Source organism: Dipodomys merriami, unplaced genomic scaffold (assembly GCF_024711535.1).
Source record: "Dipodomys merriami isolate MVZ:Mamm:240054 unplaced genomic scaffold, mDipMer1.0.p SCAF_393, whole genome shotgun sequence".
NCBI lineage: Eukaryota > Metazoa > Chordata > Mammalia > Rodentia > Heteromyidae > Dipodomys > Dipodomys merriami.
In genome coordinates, this window is record NW_027205526.1 from 877,905 (window position 1) to 895,506 (window position 17,602).

The following is a 17,602-nucleotide window of genomic DNA, read 5'->3' on the forward strand; positions in this document are numbered from 1 at the left end:
ATATTGACATGCTGAAACTAAGATGAGTTAAACCATCGTAACAGGCACATATCAAGCATTGAAATAGAAAGAGCAATAAGATAACTCCCATCTAAGAAAAACCCAGGAATAGATGGTTCTACAGCAGAATTCTACAAGGCCTTCAGAGCAGAACTCACACCAATACTCCTCCAAATCATCAATGAAATTGAAAGAGAAAGTTCACTAACCGAACTCTTTCTATGAAGCCATCATAACCCAAATCCCCAAACCCTCATCAAAGAAAGAGAACTATAGACCCATTTCTTTGATGAACATTGATGCAAAGCCTCTCACCAAAATTTTGGCTAATCAACTTCAACAATTCATGCAAAAAATCATACAACATGAGAAAACAGGATTCATTTCAGGGATGCAAAGCTGCTTCAACATACACAAATCAATTAACATAATTCATCACATCAACAAGAGCAAAGATAAGAACCACATGGTTATCTCCATAGTTGCAGAAAAAGCCTTTGACAAGATCCAACACCCTTTTATGGTGAAGGTCCTGGAAAAATTAGGAATCTATGGAACATTCCTCAATACAATTAAGGTTGTGCATGACAAAACTACAGAAAGTATTATACTCAATGGTGAAAATCTAAAGCTATTCCCTCTAAACTCTGGAACGAGACAAGGAGGCCCACTCTCTACTGCTCTTCAATTCAAACATAAAGAGGAACCCAATAGGGAATGAAGAAGTATAACTTTCCCTCTTTGCAGATGACATGATCTTGTATTTAAAGAATCCACTTCCAAGTTACTCAAGGTTACTCAAAACTTGGGCAAACTAGAAGGGTATGAAATTAACCCTCAAAAACCAATGGTTTTTCTGAATGCCTACAATGAGAAAAGTGTGGCTGAAATTAGGAAAGCACTCCATTCGTAATAGCCCCACAAAAAATAAAATACCTACGAATTAACTTAATCAAAGTAGTGAAGGACCTCTATGATGAAAACTTTAAATACCTTTAAAAGGATATCAAAACAAACTTAGAAAGTGGAAAAACTCCCATGTTCCTAGATTGGAAAGATCAAATCGTGATAATGGCAATACTTCCCAATGCTATCTACAAATTGAATGTGATACCTATCAATATTCCAACCTCATTCTTCAAGGACATAGGAAAGGCAATCCAAAAATTCATATGGAACAATAAAAGACCGTGAATAGCAAAAACGATCGTTAACAGAAAGAACAGTGTTGGAGGAAAATCAGTACCAAATTTCAAACTCTTCTACAAAGCCATAGTAAGCAAAACAGCTTGGTACTGGCACAAGAACAGACCTCAGGACAAATGGAATAGAATTGAAATGAACCTAAAGACCTACAGCCACCTAATCTTTGATAAGGGAGCTGAAAAAATAGAATGGAAGAAAGACAGCCTCTTCAGTAAATGGTGCTCTCAAAATTGGTTAACTACTTGTAGAAAAATAAATCTAGATCCTTATATATCACCCTGTAGCAGAATCAACTCCCAGTGGATCAAAGACCTCACAATATGAAGACACTCTGAAAACATTACAGGATGGAATAGGAGAAACCCTAGATCTCCTTGGTACAGGCTGAAAATTGCTTAATAGAGACCCAGAAACACAACAAATCATAGAAAGGTTGACAAATGGCAAAGGACATAGCTAGCAAGATCCATAGAATGTCCACAAATTGGGAGAAGATCTTCACTAGCCATACAATGGACAAGGGTCTCATATCTAAAATATATCTGGAACTCCAAAAAATTAAATCCCCCAAAAACAAATCCTAAAAGAATCAACAGCCCAATAAATAAGTGGGCTAAAGGCTTAAAGAGAAACTACTCTGAAGAGGAAGGAAAGATGGACAATAAACACATGAAGAAATGCTAAACTTCCCTAGCTATAAAAAATGCAAATCAAAACAACATTGAGATACCACCTCACCCCAGTTAGAATGGCTATAATCAAGAACTCTAATAACAACATGCAGGAGGAGATGTGGATAGGGGAACCCTACTGCATTGTTGGTGGTAGTGTAAACTTGTTCAACCACTTTGGAAAGGGGTATGGAGGTTCCTCAAAAGACTTCATATGGAGCTCCCCTATGACCCAGGAATCACACTTTTGGGCATTTACGCAAATGATCACAAAGAAGACCACACTAAAGCTCCCAGCACAACTATGTTTATGGCAACATTATTTACCATAGCTAAGCTTGGAACCAACCCACATGCCCCTCAGTAGATGAATGGATCAATAAATTGTGGTATATATACACAATGGAATTTTTGCCTCCATCAGAAATAATGACATTGCCCCATTGTTAGGAAAATGAAAGTCTTGGAAAAAATTATATTAAGTGAATTACGCCAGGTCCAAGTACACATAGGCCCCATGGTTTCCCTTATTGGTAATAAATAGGATATGTCTGAGACAAGCAGAAAAGGTCAGATTCGTTGATGTTAGGTGAAATGTACCCCAAGATAAGCATTCAAATATTTTTTCTTTCATGCGATTGTTTCTAACCTATTTATAAGATGAATTTTTGTTGCTTTGTATGTCCCTTCCCCACAATACAGCTCCTGTTTTCACTGTATTTTATGTTGGTATAGTTTGTGGAAGGGAAAGAAAAAAAAATCTTTTAAAAAAGGATAGAGTTGGACCCATTGTAACAATGAGATGTACAAGATGTTTTGTCGAAAAATGAACTTTAAAATTTTCACAAGGAGGGGCATAATGGGGGGAGGGGCAGGAGGGATGAGATGGAAAGTGATAGGAAGTGGAAACAAAAGAGGAGGCAACAATGCTTGATAAGAAATGTACTCATTATTTGCCCATGTAATTGAAACTCTTCTGTATGGTATTTTCAGAATAATAAAAAAAAAACCTTCATACCTATTAATGGTATACGAATTCTATGTGCTTAGAAGGGTCTTTTTATTTTCACAGCCGTTTTTGGCATACACAGACATATCATTGATTATATGAAGATAATAAATTTCCAGATGCTTGCCAGGAGGAGTAAAACCTATAGTTTATTTTTTTCCAGAGGCTTCCCATTTCATGAAAGAAATATGTTGCTTGATGTAGGATTTCACAAAATTATATTGCTAGGAAGAACTTAAACAATCATCTAACATTACAGAGATGAGGGAGATGAATTGATCTCTTGAATAATTTACTTTTGGGTCAAATAAGAGCAGGCTGCCCAAAAGGGAGTAGACTTTAGAGAAACATGATGAGTTGTATGTAAATAGGTGCTTAGCTGATTTTGTTAATTTGTGAACTAATACAGGGAAATAAAGTACAGCAAGGTAAAAAAAATAAAGAACTCTGCATTGAAATACTCATTTGTGTGTGTGTGTGCACACACGTGCCTGTACACACACGTGCATGTTCATGTGCTCAAGCATGCATTCATCATTCCTGCTCTAAGCATCTGTGCCCAAAGTAGTGGTCTACCACTTGAGCCACTGATGCACTTCTGGTTTTTTGGAGATAATCACATGTTTTTTCATGATTGTACTGGCTTTGAAAAGTGGTTTTCAGATCTCGGCCTCCAGAGTAGCTAGCTAAACTGATTCACCCTCTGAGTAGCTAGCTAAAATTCTGTTTGTCCTCTATGCTTCATTGCTCTTTTATTCCTTTCCTGAGGTAATCACAAACGTGTCATATAAATGTCTAATTGCTTTAAAAATACTGTTACTGTTTGGCACCAGGGGCTCCAATCTGTACTTTTAACTACTTAGGAGGCTTGAGAACAGAAACCAGGCCAAATTTTAGGGGAGTTCCTTCTCAATCTATAGCTGGGTGCATTAGATCATTTCCACCATCCTGCACTATCTAGAGACTAACATTGGAAGGACTGCAGGATCCAGGAAGCTAGACAAGTTGGTGTGCAACTCTGATGCAATTGATGATGGGAAACTTAAAAGGACAGATCAGGTGCATGTTTTTGTGGAAAGGGAACCCTTATCCTAAAATTAACCACTGACATAATGCCAGCCTAGCAAGAACAATACCCCAATTTGAAATCCTCACAATTTTCCAAAACCAAAATAAGTACATACATTGACATCCCAAAACTTAGTACAATCTGTTCTTTGCTCTAATATCATCTTTATCTGATTATCATATGACATGACAGAATAGTTTCTTCATTAAACTTATGATATGTTTTAAAAGACCTAGAAAATTCTTTCTCACTTATTAAGTGCAAACAAATGGCATATTACCTCATTTCTTACATGTTTGACTGCCACTAAAAAGCCATTCAATGATTAGTATAGTAATATATTCTGATTTATTACTTTATTTTTAACAGTTGTTAAACATGTTGCTTTTCTGCTGAAGTATAAGTATTTAAATAGTGTTAACACAGGGTGCTATATGCTGAGTCCTGGGAAAGAGTGCTATGTGCTGAGTTTTTCAAAGCATGCCATGCACTGAGTCCTATACAGGGCGTGCTATGGACTCCCTCCTTCAAAGTGTGTTGTGTGCTGAGTCATCCCAAAGGCTACTATATGCTAAGTCCTTCAAAGGACAAATTGTGCTGAGTCTGTTACTTAGTGTGCTTTGTGCTGTTTTTTGAAGTATGCTGTGTGCTGAGTCATCCCAAAGTGTGCTATGTTCTGAGTCCTTGAGAGGTAGTTTTCCCCAACAATCTCTTTCAGTCTCTCAGTCTCTCTCTCTGTCTCTCTCTCTAACTGGGTCACTGTGCACGTTCTTGATATGTGGAGTGGAGAGGCTTGGAGGAGAGTCTCCTCTAGAGGTGGGGCTGAGGGGAGATTCGATCCCCTGAGCAAGCGCTAGGGTTGGCGGGGAATGCAGAGCTGAGGTGAGGCTGTAATTCCCATGGCCTGGAAGCCTTAGGGCCCAGTCAGGGCTGATCTTTTGGGCAAGGGTAGGGGGCGGAGCCAAGGGGAAGAGGGGACTGGGCACAGGGGAGGAGGAGAGAGGGTCAGGGGCCTCAATGTGGTGTCAGCAGTGGCCAGGGTCTCACAGGGGCAGATGCACATGCACAGAGGATGTGAGGCGGCCTGCAAGAGGAGTAGAAGTAGAGAGAGAGAGCAGAGAATAGCAAGGATAGGCACGAGGGTAAGTGGCTTCACATGCTCTGTTCGTGGATCAATAGAAAAATAGCCAAAACAAGAATAAAGGAAACAAATGTACAGCCAAGAAAAATATAGTTAGAATAAAGGTAGAGGCAATAAAGGTGCAGCCAAGTATAGAGGAAGCCTTGAACCAACACCCCTTCCTGCAAGCATGCTTCCATGAAGCTTATGCTTTGTCTGGCATGATCTCTCACGCAGATTCAGCAGGAGGTGTCATGGCATTTCTTCCTTTTTTATTTTTTAATTGAAGCTCATGAATGTCTTGGTGCACAGAAGAGATAAATCTAAAGATCATCCGGAAAATGACTGGAAATATAAGAATAAGAATTGGAAGAATTGATCTGACAATGGTATTTATTATTATTACATTAATCCAATCCAGAGGATTGAGAGCCTCCACGTAATGCTGCCAAAGATTGTAAGATTTTTACATCTAAATGAGCTTTACTAACTGCTATAATTTTATCCTGTAAAGCCTCCATAACATGAGAGATATCTTTATCTCTCCAGACTCCTAACAAATGATTTTTGGTGGCATTCCGATGAAAAGAAAAGCTATATTTTAGAACAGTAACACAGATATATTTCAAACTAGCATGACATTTAACTGAGAGTTGTGTTTTTAAATTTTTAACTTCCTGACCTATAGCCAGAACCACTTCCTCCAGAAGATTTATTTTCATTTCTAACTTTTTATCTATAATTTGTTGTTCTGCTAGGGCTAATGAAACATATTTGTTTAAATCAGTAACAAAATGAGCAGTGTTTACTTCATTTACTAAGGCTGCTGTAGAAATCGCTAAAGAGCTAATTATTGTTAATAAAGCACTTATTCCTAAAATCAAGGCCGCAACAAAGTGTTTTGGCTGCAACATAATATCCAGAATTTTCAGCAATTGTAAAGCAGAATTTTTAAACCAAGGGTCATTTTATAGATCTACACGTAACATTACATATGAAGGTCTTTTTAAAATAAAAATTACAGAATATGTTTTATCCAGAGAAGAAGTAAGACAATTAGTAAAAATATAATCCTTACAGCTAATATAATAAGATTTTCCTTGATTAATAATGATTAAATTATCTAGTTTTCTAGATAAAATTCCCATAGGATAATCTACACATGCTCTTACCCCAATTGCAGTACTCTTAGTTCTTTGGGCTTTTTCAGTAAAATCATGTTTGCAAAAATTCTAAACAAATACAGATGAATGCCCATTTTATTGTGAAAGAGAGAGTGACTCACCAAAACGGAAGCCACCCACGCTGGAGTGAGCCGTCTTTTCAGGGGTTCCCCGTGCCTATCAGGAGCATAGCCATTAAACTTTCCTGAATTATGTTTTAAGTAGGCGGCATAATCATAATCGGGGTTAGCAATGGAAAAATAAAAAATACTATCTGGTGCCCCAAAGGCTTGTTAAAAGAGGCCTTTAGAAATCCACATTCTCACCATTTCAGTGAGGTAATTAATACATCCCCAAACTGATCTTTGTCATGATATTTTGTAGGCAGTTACCTAAATGTATATTCCTCTTGGGAATGAAAAAGGATTCGTTATAAGTATGAAAGCCTAATGTCATCATGCCAATTTACCACATCAATCTTTTTTAGAACTTTTTATCATTGGATTGATCAAGGGTATCAGTCAAAAAAGTTCTATAGTTTATAGGCCAACACCCGTGGAGATTTTCTCCTGATAGCGTTATGCAAATTGGAGTGGTATCTGTCATTCCTTCATAATTAATTGTTTGAGAAGTCATATGAGAATTAGAATAGTCCTCCAAACCCCCTAGCAGGTCACTATTATTTGTCATTACTTGTATTATATCCTCATCCCCCCACCCCATCCCATTGGATGTAGAAGAGGAGGATTAGGAACATATGTCCAGTATTGTTCTCCTGAAACAGACACTGCCTGCACAGCAATAATGGCAAGCATAGCAAGAAACCTATTTTCAACAGTGATAGTCTTTCCTGTAGAAACAACAATCTCCTCCGCAGAATGGATGAGTTTCTTAATTTATTCCCAGGTGGGTGGTTGGGCTTCTTTTGTTGTCTTCGCCTATTGAGGAGAAAGGGGAAGACTTTTGAGCTTTGGCATCGCTTTCTTCATTTGCATCTTCTGTTTTGTTTTTTATCCCTGGGTTTCTCTTATTTTTGTAGGGGACACAAGTCGGTTGTGATTCCAGATGGGTGACGCGGCTCCTGTGGAAACACACATGTATACCCTCTTCCCGAGGTGATTAATACATCAGGCCCTTTCCAGGTGCCTCTGAGCAAATCTTTCCTTTTAACTTTTGGCTGAACTTTAAATCCAATTTCGCTCCAATGTTTTTGCATAAGTGTAAGATTTTATTGATTAGTATTAAGGTGATTAATTACAAATAAAGCATGATGGTTTCTCTAGTTAATAAGTCAGCCATCATATTTCCAAATGAACGAGGACCTGGTAAATTTGTATGTCTTTTATGTGTTCAATAAATAATTTTTCTTTTCTAAGTTGAATTAATTTTTGTAACTGTTGTAACAAGTCTATAATTTTTAATTGTCCTGATAAAAGAGCTGTCTCTATTGCAGGAAATAAGTTAACCATATGCTTAGAGTCTGTGTAAATGTTATGCTGCTGGCGAAATATGGTTAAAGCTAAAATTACAGCAATAATTTCTTCCTGTTGCTCTGAAATGTCAGATCCCTTTTAATAATAGGGAATGGTCTGGAATGTATACCACTGAAGTTCCATTTGAGAACCCATCAGTAAAAACTGTTAGAGCTCCTTCGAAAAGTGTTGTTACCACTAATGGAAAAATGGTTTTTACCTCTTCCACAAATTTTAATGAAGGATGTTGAGGAACATGAAATTTTATTTGTCCTGTATAATTTAATAATGCTAATTTCCAATTCTCATCATTCTGTAATAATATTTTAATTGTTTTTATTATAAGTTATAAATATATTATACATTTCTTTCTCAAGTAACTCTCAGGACCTACTCCTTGCCTTGCCAATGAGTTGGCTGCACAAATATACATAAGAAGCTATCATTCTTGTCTGACTGTGAGGCAAGTGAAGCCATTCCAGGACTCCATCTTGCCATAAACATCTTGTATAAGATGTCTTTAATATTATAATATCCCAGTCTTTATTATAGTCCAATTGGACCACTTTTGCTTGTAACTATTCTTCCACCAATGAATTTTTTCTAACATTATTGGAGTGAATTGTCTCTTAGATTTAGGATTAGAATCCCCTTTTAAGGCTTCAAACAATGGGTGTAATTCTCCTGTGGTAATTTTCAAGTAGGGTCTAAGCCAATTTATGTTTCCTAGTAATTTTTGAAAATAATTTAATGTTTTTAATTTATCTAGCCTAATACTCATTTTTGTGACACGATGTATTATTTTTCCTAAATAGTTTAAAGGTTTATTATGTTGAATTTTATCTGGAAAATAAGCAAACCAAAGTTGGTTAATTGCTCAATGGTTAATTGTTAAAATTTGTTCTGTTAAATGTTTACTTTCAGCAGCTATTAAAATATCGTCCATATAATGAATAATATAAGCATTAGAAAACTCTTCCCTAGTTTTTTGTAAAGCTTTATCCACAAATTTTTGACACAATGTAGGAGAATTTTTCATGCCTTGTGGCAAGACCTTCCACTGATATCTCTGCCAGGACCTTTTCAAATTACATGAGGGCACATGAAATGCAAATCTTTGAAAATCATTAGGATACAATTTTATTGTTTAAAAAATCCTGACAATAAATGATTATTATATAATGTTCTTTAGGAACAGCCACAGGAAATGGAAGTCTTGGCTGAAGAACCCCCATGTCATACATGGTGTTATTAATGGCTCTGAGGTCTTGTAACAACCTCCATTACCCAGATTTCTTTTTAATTAAAAAATTGGAGTATTCCAAGGGCTATTGGATTCCTCTAAATATCCTTTCTGTATTTGCTCATTTACCAATTATCCTACAGCCTGTATCTTCTCTTGAGTTAGGGACCACTGATCAACCCACACAGGCTGTTCATTTTTCCATGATATTGTATCAGCAAACTTCTCATCAGCGGCCCCTATGAAAAATTTTGTACAGTAAAGGAATCTGCAGTAACGAATTTTAGTTCAATGTTTTGCAAAATGTCTCTGCCCCATAATGTAAGGGCAAAGAAGATATAATATAAGGTTGAAAGTTTCCAAATCTATTTTCACACTCCCACTTTAAAATTTTTGAACTTGAGCAACATTGTTAGCCATACCCAATCCCATTAATGTAGATTCTGTCTTCATAATTGGCCAGGATGAGGGCCAGTCTTTTCCTGAAATACATGTTGGGTCTGCCCCTGTGTCCAAGAGATCTTTAATAGGCTTTCTATCCACTTTTATAGTTTTCATGGGTCAATCCTTAGAAATAGATTGTACCCAGGCCACAGTTTCTGTGGAACTGAAACCTCCTGTACCTCGATCTTGTTTTAGGATTTGATTTGGAAGATGGACATAATTTAAAATTAAGATTTGAGCTAATCTTTGCTCCATAGGTATTTGCATATTTTTTAAAGACCTTACCGTTACGTTAATTTTCCCTTGGTAATCTGCATCAACTACTCCGAGTAATACCTCAAAGTTTTGTTATAATTTGAGCTTCTACCAATTATCAAGCCCACAGTTGCTTCAATTACAGAACCATAAACTTGAGTTTCTATTAGCTGAACAGCATGCATGATAGAGATGATGTAATCTCTTTTTTCTGCCAGATCAAACCCTGCACTTCCTGGAGTAGCTCTTGGTAAATCCCATACTGTAAATGGAGGAGACAAGGGGATTTAATGGAACTGATCCCGTAGGGGATTTTTGTGTAACAGTATGTGTTTCCCCTCTTTCGTTTAAGGGGCGGAGGGAGCACCCCTCTTCTTGTTTTTTGTCTCCTTTTCTTCTGCTGTTAGGAGAATTCTATCCTTATAATATTTTGATCTACACTCATTTTTCCAATGATTGCCTTTCTTTCATCGTGGACAAAGTCCAGGCGCTTTACCCTTTTTATTTTTACTAGGTTTATTTTGCTTTTGTTGAAAATCTTTACTCATGTGTTCTGACTGGCCACATGAGAAACAGACCCCATTTCTAGCCTGAGGTCGTGTCTTATGTAATTTTTGTTCATAAGCACTGAATGATTCTCCTTTCATTGCTGCAGCATATGCCATTCCTTGAGTGACTGCTGGTGAGGCATCTATGCATGCTTTAACAATATCTTGCAATGATCCCATCAGTAATTGAAAAGTACTTAATACATAACTTTTCATACTTGTTACCTCCTCGCTCATTTTTCTCACAGTTTTCCTTCTCCTCAATACTTCTCACAAGTTGATATATACATTTCCCATATATTGTCTTGTCAGCATTGCTATTCCATTGGTTTGCCCTTTGTCTTTTTTCTCACCATTTTGTTTTTCCTCTTTCATTCCCTAATTAAGGTAAATGTATACACAAAATACAGGGTACCAAAATCAGGGGGATAAACCATAGGGAGAAAACCCAAAACAAAATAGAAATCATATACTACCTTAAAAACAGCAACCGCAAAAAGAAAAAAATCCTCTGTTTTCATATCTTGGAGTTCATTTTGCTCTGCTTCAGCTTATATTGTAATATATATGCATAACAAAGCCACTGGAAAAGAATCGTTGCATGGACACTATATCATGAAAACAACATTAACTGTTTCTGATGGTAAAGGTGGAATTAAGATTGGTGAATTCACGATTCTGATAAAGGAATTTCAAAAGAGTTTTACAATTATGACAGGTAAATTTTAATTCTTCAGGATTTTTAACAACTTAGCCTATTAAGAAAATTTAAAATTGCCTGGGAAAAGAGGCTTTCATGCAAAGAAATCCATGGAGACTTAGTGGAGAGAGATCAATGTGGGTGAAGTTGGCTCATTAAACAAACAAACAAACGAATAAACCTCAGAAAACTTGCTGGAAATCCTCTGGTTCCCTTGAAAATGTCCTTACCCAGGAAATATATTTTCAGTTTGTGAAACAAGGTTGTAGTGGAATTTAAATCCAAAGTTCTTAAAAAAAAAAAAGACATCAAAATTTGTGAATTGACCTTTACCAAACTGTAATTCTCTGAAATATATAGTTTGAGTCAAAATATTTAGAGAGAAAGTATCCTAAACAATGAAAGAATGTATTGGGTTTACATTTTTCTGTTTGTAATTCTTTCCACAATGTCTTTGCACATGAAGCACTGAAACACAGAAAAAAAATCTGATAGGATAATTCAAACCAATGATTTCACATTTCTATGTTGCCCACAAAAAATAATATCCTTATTAAGATGAGATAGTGAACACTTCTCTTATTACATAAGCCAAAAAATTTTGGGATCAGAAAAGAATTGAGGAAATGAAAAATGTAAGAAAACTCTTTTTAGAACCCGAGCTAAGCATATTGGCTTCAACAGTGGAGAGAGGCCAAAACTTTTTGATATAGATTCTCTTAATATTTTAGTTCCCTAAAGTGATTTTACAGAGCCTATTTGCCTCACTACGATGAAGAACAGATTGAATGAAGACATGAAAATAAATTACACATCCGAATGAGGCAACTTAAAAGAATTTTAAATGAGAAACAATGAAGATGGAGCAATGGGGGAGGCCGTATAGTCCTTCAGATTCACTAAAGATGAAGCCAAGAAGCTGTTATTCATTGGAAATCAGGAAAGAGCTAAGAGGAGGACATAGAAGTAGGACATAGAAGCATTGTCCTTTGTAACAGACACTGTCATCCAAGGTATGGATGATTTAACTCTATTCTCCTCGATACATCTTGTTGAACAAATGCAAGACCAAGAGAAAAATAATCAATTGAAATAATTTTGCAAAGAATAACTTCACTTTTCCTGATATTATATCTAAGGAGAGACTTAATAGAAAAGATAACAAGTGGAGTATACTTTGGTTTCCTCTAAGCATCTTGTTCCCAAAATATATCTTTGAGGTTAGAAACGATTGAACCCAAAAGTGGTGGAATACTTATTTTTGTTGGCAATTGAGACACAAAAAGACTTTCAAGGTTAAAAAAAAGAAAAAAAAGTATAGTCAAATATTTGTGATCACAGCTTCTTGGACTGGTTTTTGGAGACAAAGTTTTACATTAGAGTTTGTCCTCATTAACATAGAAGTTGGGTATTCATGACAACCAAATTCAAGAGGGAAGTTTAATGGACTCGCTAGGAAAGTAAAAAGAAAACCATTAGAAAACCCGAAAGTGGTGCTGTAGCTCAAGAGGTAGAGTGCTTGCCTTGAGCTGAAGAGCACAGGGACAGCACACAGGCCCAGAGTTCCAGCCCCATGACCAACAAAAACAAAAACAAAAAAATAAATCAAATTAGTAACAGAAACTGAGAAAACCTTGATTGTTCATCTTATATAATGGGTGGGAGAAGAAGGGTAACAAGAAATCTAAAGGGTTCTACATCTATGGCCAGGCAAATGTGTTAGTCATGTTCTTGGTGATAAGGATTACAGGTGAAAATGATCAATTTAGGGGAAAAAATTCTCTGATAGTTCTAACTGAAAGATTAAAAAAATTGACCACTACTATTACTAACTTGCTAACTGCTGATTCTGCTTCTGTAAACTTGCTTACGCTAGCATTGACCCTTCCCTTCCCAGAAATGAATGAAGAAGTTTCAGGGACCAGATGCTGGCCCCAGGACAAGGTCAGTGGTAGTAGATAAAGAACAGACAGTACGTGTTCCTCAGTTCCCATTTAGAAATTCCCCAGACAGGACCTTGAGATAATGACCTCCTGGCAAGACCATAAGCTAAGCCAAAGGTCAACCAATCATAGGCCTGTAACCATGTAAACCCCCCCTTAAACCAACCATGGGCCAGTCATTTTACAAAGAGTGTTACAAAATTTCCCGCGTGGCAAAGTGATTGTTGGTGTATATGGTGACCTTTAAATGTACCAATCATGGGATGCTTTGTGTTATGCATTAATCTTGTGGTTTTTGCCTTTTAAAAAGGGCTTGTAACCGCTGCTCGGGGCTCCCTGTCTGCTCGGGACAGAGAGTCCGTTTGCGCAAACGTCGAATAAACTCCTCTTGCTTATTGCATCTCCTGGCCTGGAGTCTGAGTTTTCTGGGGCGCCCTCCCATTGATGAAAGTATCCTAGGGGACTAGGGTCTTTCATTAACATTTATATTAAACAGATGCAAAGATTGATCTGTTTAGATATCATCAAAATAACCATGACCATGAATATGAAAAAGAATGATAAAATTGGGGGCATTATTAAAGAGAAGAAGAAAAGAAAAGTTATGACATAAGTGTAGCAATGTGAGCACCAGTCTGGACAAGATTGGAAGAAAGAGATAAGGAAACAAAAAAGTAATCGAAACAGATTTACAGACGAAAAGAAAAGAAAGAATTTGCACGAAGAAAAGGTCAAAACTGTTACAGAGACATTGAAGGAAATATGCTATTTGGATTTGAAAACTAAAAGGACATAGACAAGTTCAATAAGAACAGTGTTTGGTGAACTGCTAGAGATGTAATTCATATTGATGAAATTTTGACATATGAATGTGAAGCCATAAAATTCTAGATCCATTAATTCAACAGATCCTTTTTATTTTAAATGTTGGGAACAAATGCTTTTATTCTGATCTTAGAAGAACTAATGAGCTCCAAGAAAATGTCTCTAAGAAGCCTTTCAATTCAAATATCACTGTTTGTCTCAAAACGCCTTAAATTCTACATCTTATAATGTTGGCATAGAGTTACACTGTGGAACTTTTATACGCAGAGAGTGAGTACTACCCTATTGGTTAACATGGACAAAGTACCTTCATAAATAGACTGGGTGTTTTGAAACAAGAAGTGGTAGCTGAACAATGTTCTTAGCAGTTTGTACAGATGAAATGGAAATAGAGCAATCAAAAGGAACATGCAAATAAACAAAGGCACAAAATAGAATGTGCCAAGGAAATGCTGATGTACAATTTCAAATAATGTGCTCAGGTGTGAGGATGTGTTCAAAGTACAGCATCGGACTATATACTTGTATACCTTGAGAAAAAACTGCATTAAACTATTCTGGGATTATCATACAATAGAAACCTGTTACACTGACTCTCTAATCAGTCACAACATCATCAATTTAGGGAGTATTTTCCAAGAGCATACTGAGAAAAAGAGGGCTCATCACAATTAGTGTTCAGGTTGAAGTAACGACAATCACATAACGTTTCATATAAGTTTTCAATTATTTTGGAGCATTAAAGTGGGAAAAAGCAAAGTAAATATTTTGCATGTATCTGAATTAAGTGGGATGAATTATATTGGTCTCTCTTTAACTTGGAAGTTATAGGTTATGTTTTTTTTATACTCTACGTTGGGAAAATGATCTGCTTTCAGTTATTTTCTTCTCTTCCCCTTCTTTTGCCCTTCCAGTTAAAGAGACATACTTGAGCTTGCATTTCTAAATCCTTCAAAATTATCCATACTTCTGTCAGCCTCCTATATCTTTCTCAAGGGTATATCTTCTTACTACCATTTTTTTATCCCATATGATATTGGATATCTTCCTGCCTAATTCAGTGAAAGATACACATTAGACTCATCCATATATCTCAACACTTGTACCACCATAAAATCCTATCTTACTTAGAAATCATGATTTTAGTATGTCTGGGGAGGTGACATCTGTCATTTTTGAATGACCATAATTGATACTTACATGCAAGCATGTTTTAAACCAATATGCCTCTCAGTAGATGAATGAATTGGCATGTCCATTGCGGTGCTGTGGGCTGTGGCGGGGACGAGGAAGAAAAATGGTTGGCTACCCTCAGTTATTAATCCTGGGTCCCAGGGCTGGCCAGATGGAGAGTTTCCCTGCATAGGGTAAGCATCTTTATAGGAATTCTTTATTGTCTATTTTTTATCTATACACTCTTGCCCAGTGCTTTCCTTTTTATATTTAGGGCAAATTCCTGGTCCTCTCTTGTTAACATCAGTAGCCTTTTTACAGTTCTTCTTTATATGTCCCATTTGACCACATCCAAAACATTTTATATTAGATGGTTTGTAAAGCATTCCAGGCAGTGGGCATAGTTTCAGCAAACAACTGCAAACGCCGGGATTTGGATGTAATGTCTTTACACGCCCTTAAATATGTATTTACATCCCCAGATTCTTTAATAGGCAATAGGGCTCGTTGACAGTCCTCATTAGCATTCTCATAAGCCAACATGCCTAGTAGTTGTTGCAGTGCAGCCTCTCCCACAACAGTATTTTCCAAGGTCAGTGTCAATCATGATAAAAATTCAACATAGTGTTTATTAGGTTTTTGAATTACTTTAGTCCAGAAGCCATAATGCTCTCCTACCAGCCGAATCCTCCCATGCCTCAATACCTATGTCTCATAACTGCTCATGGATCTCTTCAGGAGAGTTCACTTGCATATGAGCATCTGCATATGGTTCTGTTCCACTCAACATAGGACAGGTTATGATCTGCAGGCGTGGATTATTGCTCTGTGCATTTTGATTAGTCCTTTCTGTCTATAAGTCAGTAAACTACATTTGCCATTGTAGGTATTCTGGTTCCTTAAGCAAGGCTCTACAAAGCATCTTCCAATCCTCGGGAGCAAAATTATCGGGCAAGCCCATTAAGTAATTCCTTAACATAATGAGACTGAGGACCATAAGTCACTGATTGTTAAGTTTACCAATATCATCGACAGCAACACCCTCATATCTGGTTGGTTGAGCTATACCATTCATAGGAGGTAGTCAAATTACAGGATAAGAAAAAATAGGCATTTCTTCATCAAACTCACTGAGCCTTCTGTTTTGTGAAGGAGTGATGCGGTAAAAATTGCTTCCGCAAGCTGAGGAGAGGAAGGCTGTTTTACTTTCACCTTCTCAGATTATCCTTTCACTCTGCTAATTTCTAACTCCATATGTAGTAATCTTGATAAAATCAATTCCATTTGCTCAGACATTCTATTTACGCTTTCAGTTTGTTCATTTTCAGCTTTCTTTACCTCTTGTTTTTTCTCCTAATTGTGATGCAGCCTTATCTATTGCATCCTTAACCTCCGAGTCCAATAGTAAACCTACAATAGAAGGCACTGCCTCTTTCTTTAAGTCCGCTATTAATCTTTTCCATTTAAAGCTTTAAAAAGGGTATGTAAAGTAGCCTAAATGGACCAAAATCTAACAGGAATCCTTTCCCCTTCTCGAACATCTCTTTCTACAATACTTTACTCAATTCCAATTACCAACATCTAATGCCCCATCAACGGGGAACCAATGATTCCATTCCCTAAATACATTAATACACATTTCTATGTCAAAAGAAGAAATAGTTACACCACAAGCAGCAAGTAAATATTTTAGCATATGTAAGTACGGAGTAGACTTAACTTGTTCCATCACCCTGTAATTAAAAGTACTTACCTGAATATCCCTTCCTGTATTCAACACTGCAGGGTCCCTGTTTGTGTGCCAGTTGTCAACGTCTCAGGCATTGGGGTCCCTGGGTAAGGGTCGCAAAATCACCAGGACACAGGGGTTGCAGAGTGCAAACAGCAATTGCCACTGCATGCTGTGCTTTATTGTTAGTGGGTATTTAAAGACAAGGAAGTATTATCTTTGCCAATATTTATTCAGCAGACATTCACACAAAGAATTTCAACAGATACAATTTTGCTTAAACTATGAGATAAATCTTTGTATATTTTTATCTAAACTATTTTAGAGCAAGCTCAAACCATTTCCCCCTACTCTGGAAAATGCTTGACTAGCTGTTCGTCTATGCGTAAGTAAGCAGAAGAGCTACTTCCTCAGCTTTGAGACATGATAGCTTTGAGACAGGGAGAGAGAACATGTTCCCTCTCTAGGCTGGTATGCCAAGAGCTTTCCACATACACAAACACAGTCCTCAGATAATCCTGAGGCCGGAGCCAGCATCATTCTGCCAGTCCAACACAGACCCTGAGTCTTCACAGAGATTGTCTCACCAAGTCTTCTATTACTTTAAGCAAAAACAAAGCAAAGCAAAGCAAACAAAATAGACATTATTTTTAATTAAGCTGCTATTAAAGATTCTAGGCACAATTATACTGTTAAATGATGTTAGTAAATATGTTTTGTAGATACTGATCTCATATGTGTCACAAAAATATCCATGGATTCATAACTAGAAACTCTGAAGTGTAAAGTATATTAATTTGGTGAGTTTCATTAGGTAGCCAATGAAGAGAACACCACAGGGTTTTCAGTCAGGTAAAGAAGTTTATTTACTGAACTGCTGCCCATGCCATACATGGTAGAAATGCATGTAAAAAAAATGGGGCAATCCAACCTCTGGCAAGGATGAATCTATGTGAAGGACCAGATGAGGTGTGGCTGTTTGGGGGAAACTCTGGCCACACTGTATCTGGATGTGACTTCAAGTTCTGGGAC

At 36.9% G+C, this 17,602-nt stretch overlaps 1 long non-coding RNA gene across 1 annotated transcript in view; it reads left to right on the plus strand.

The window, feature by feature from the left end:
• LOC138805450 (uncharacterized) overlaps nt 1–17,602 on the plus strand; it is a 46,053-nt gene that overhangs the window by 26,067 nt on the left and 2,384 nt on the right. The gene's annotated exons all lie outside the window — the stretch shown is intronic.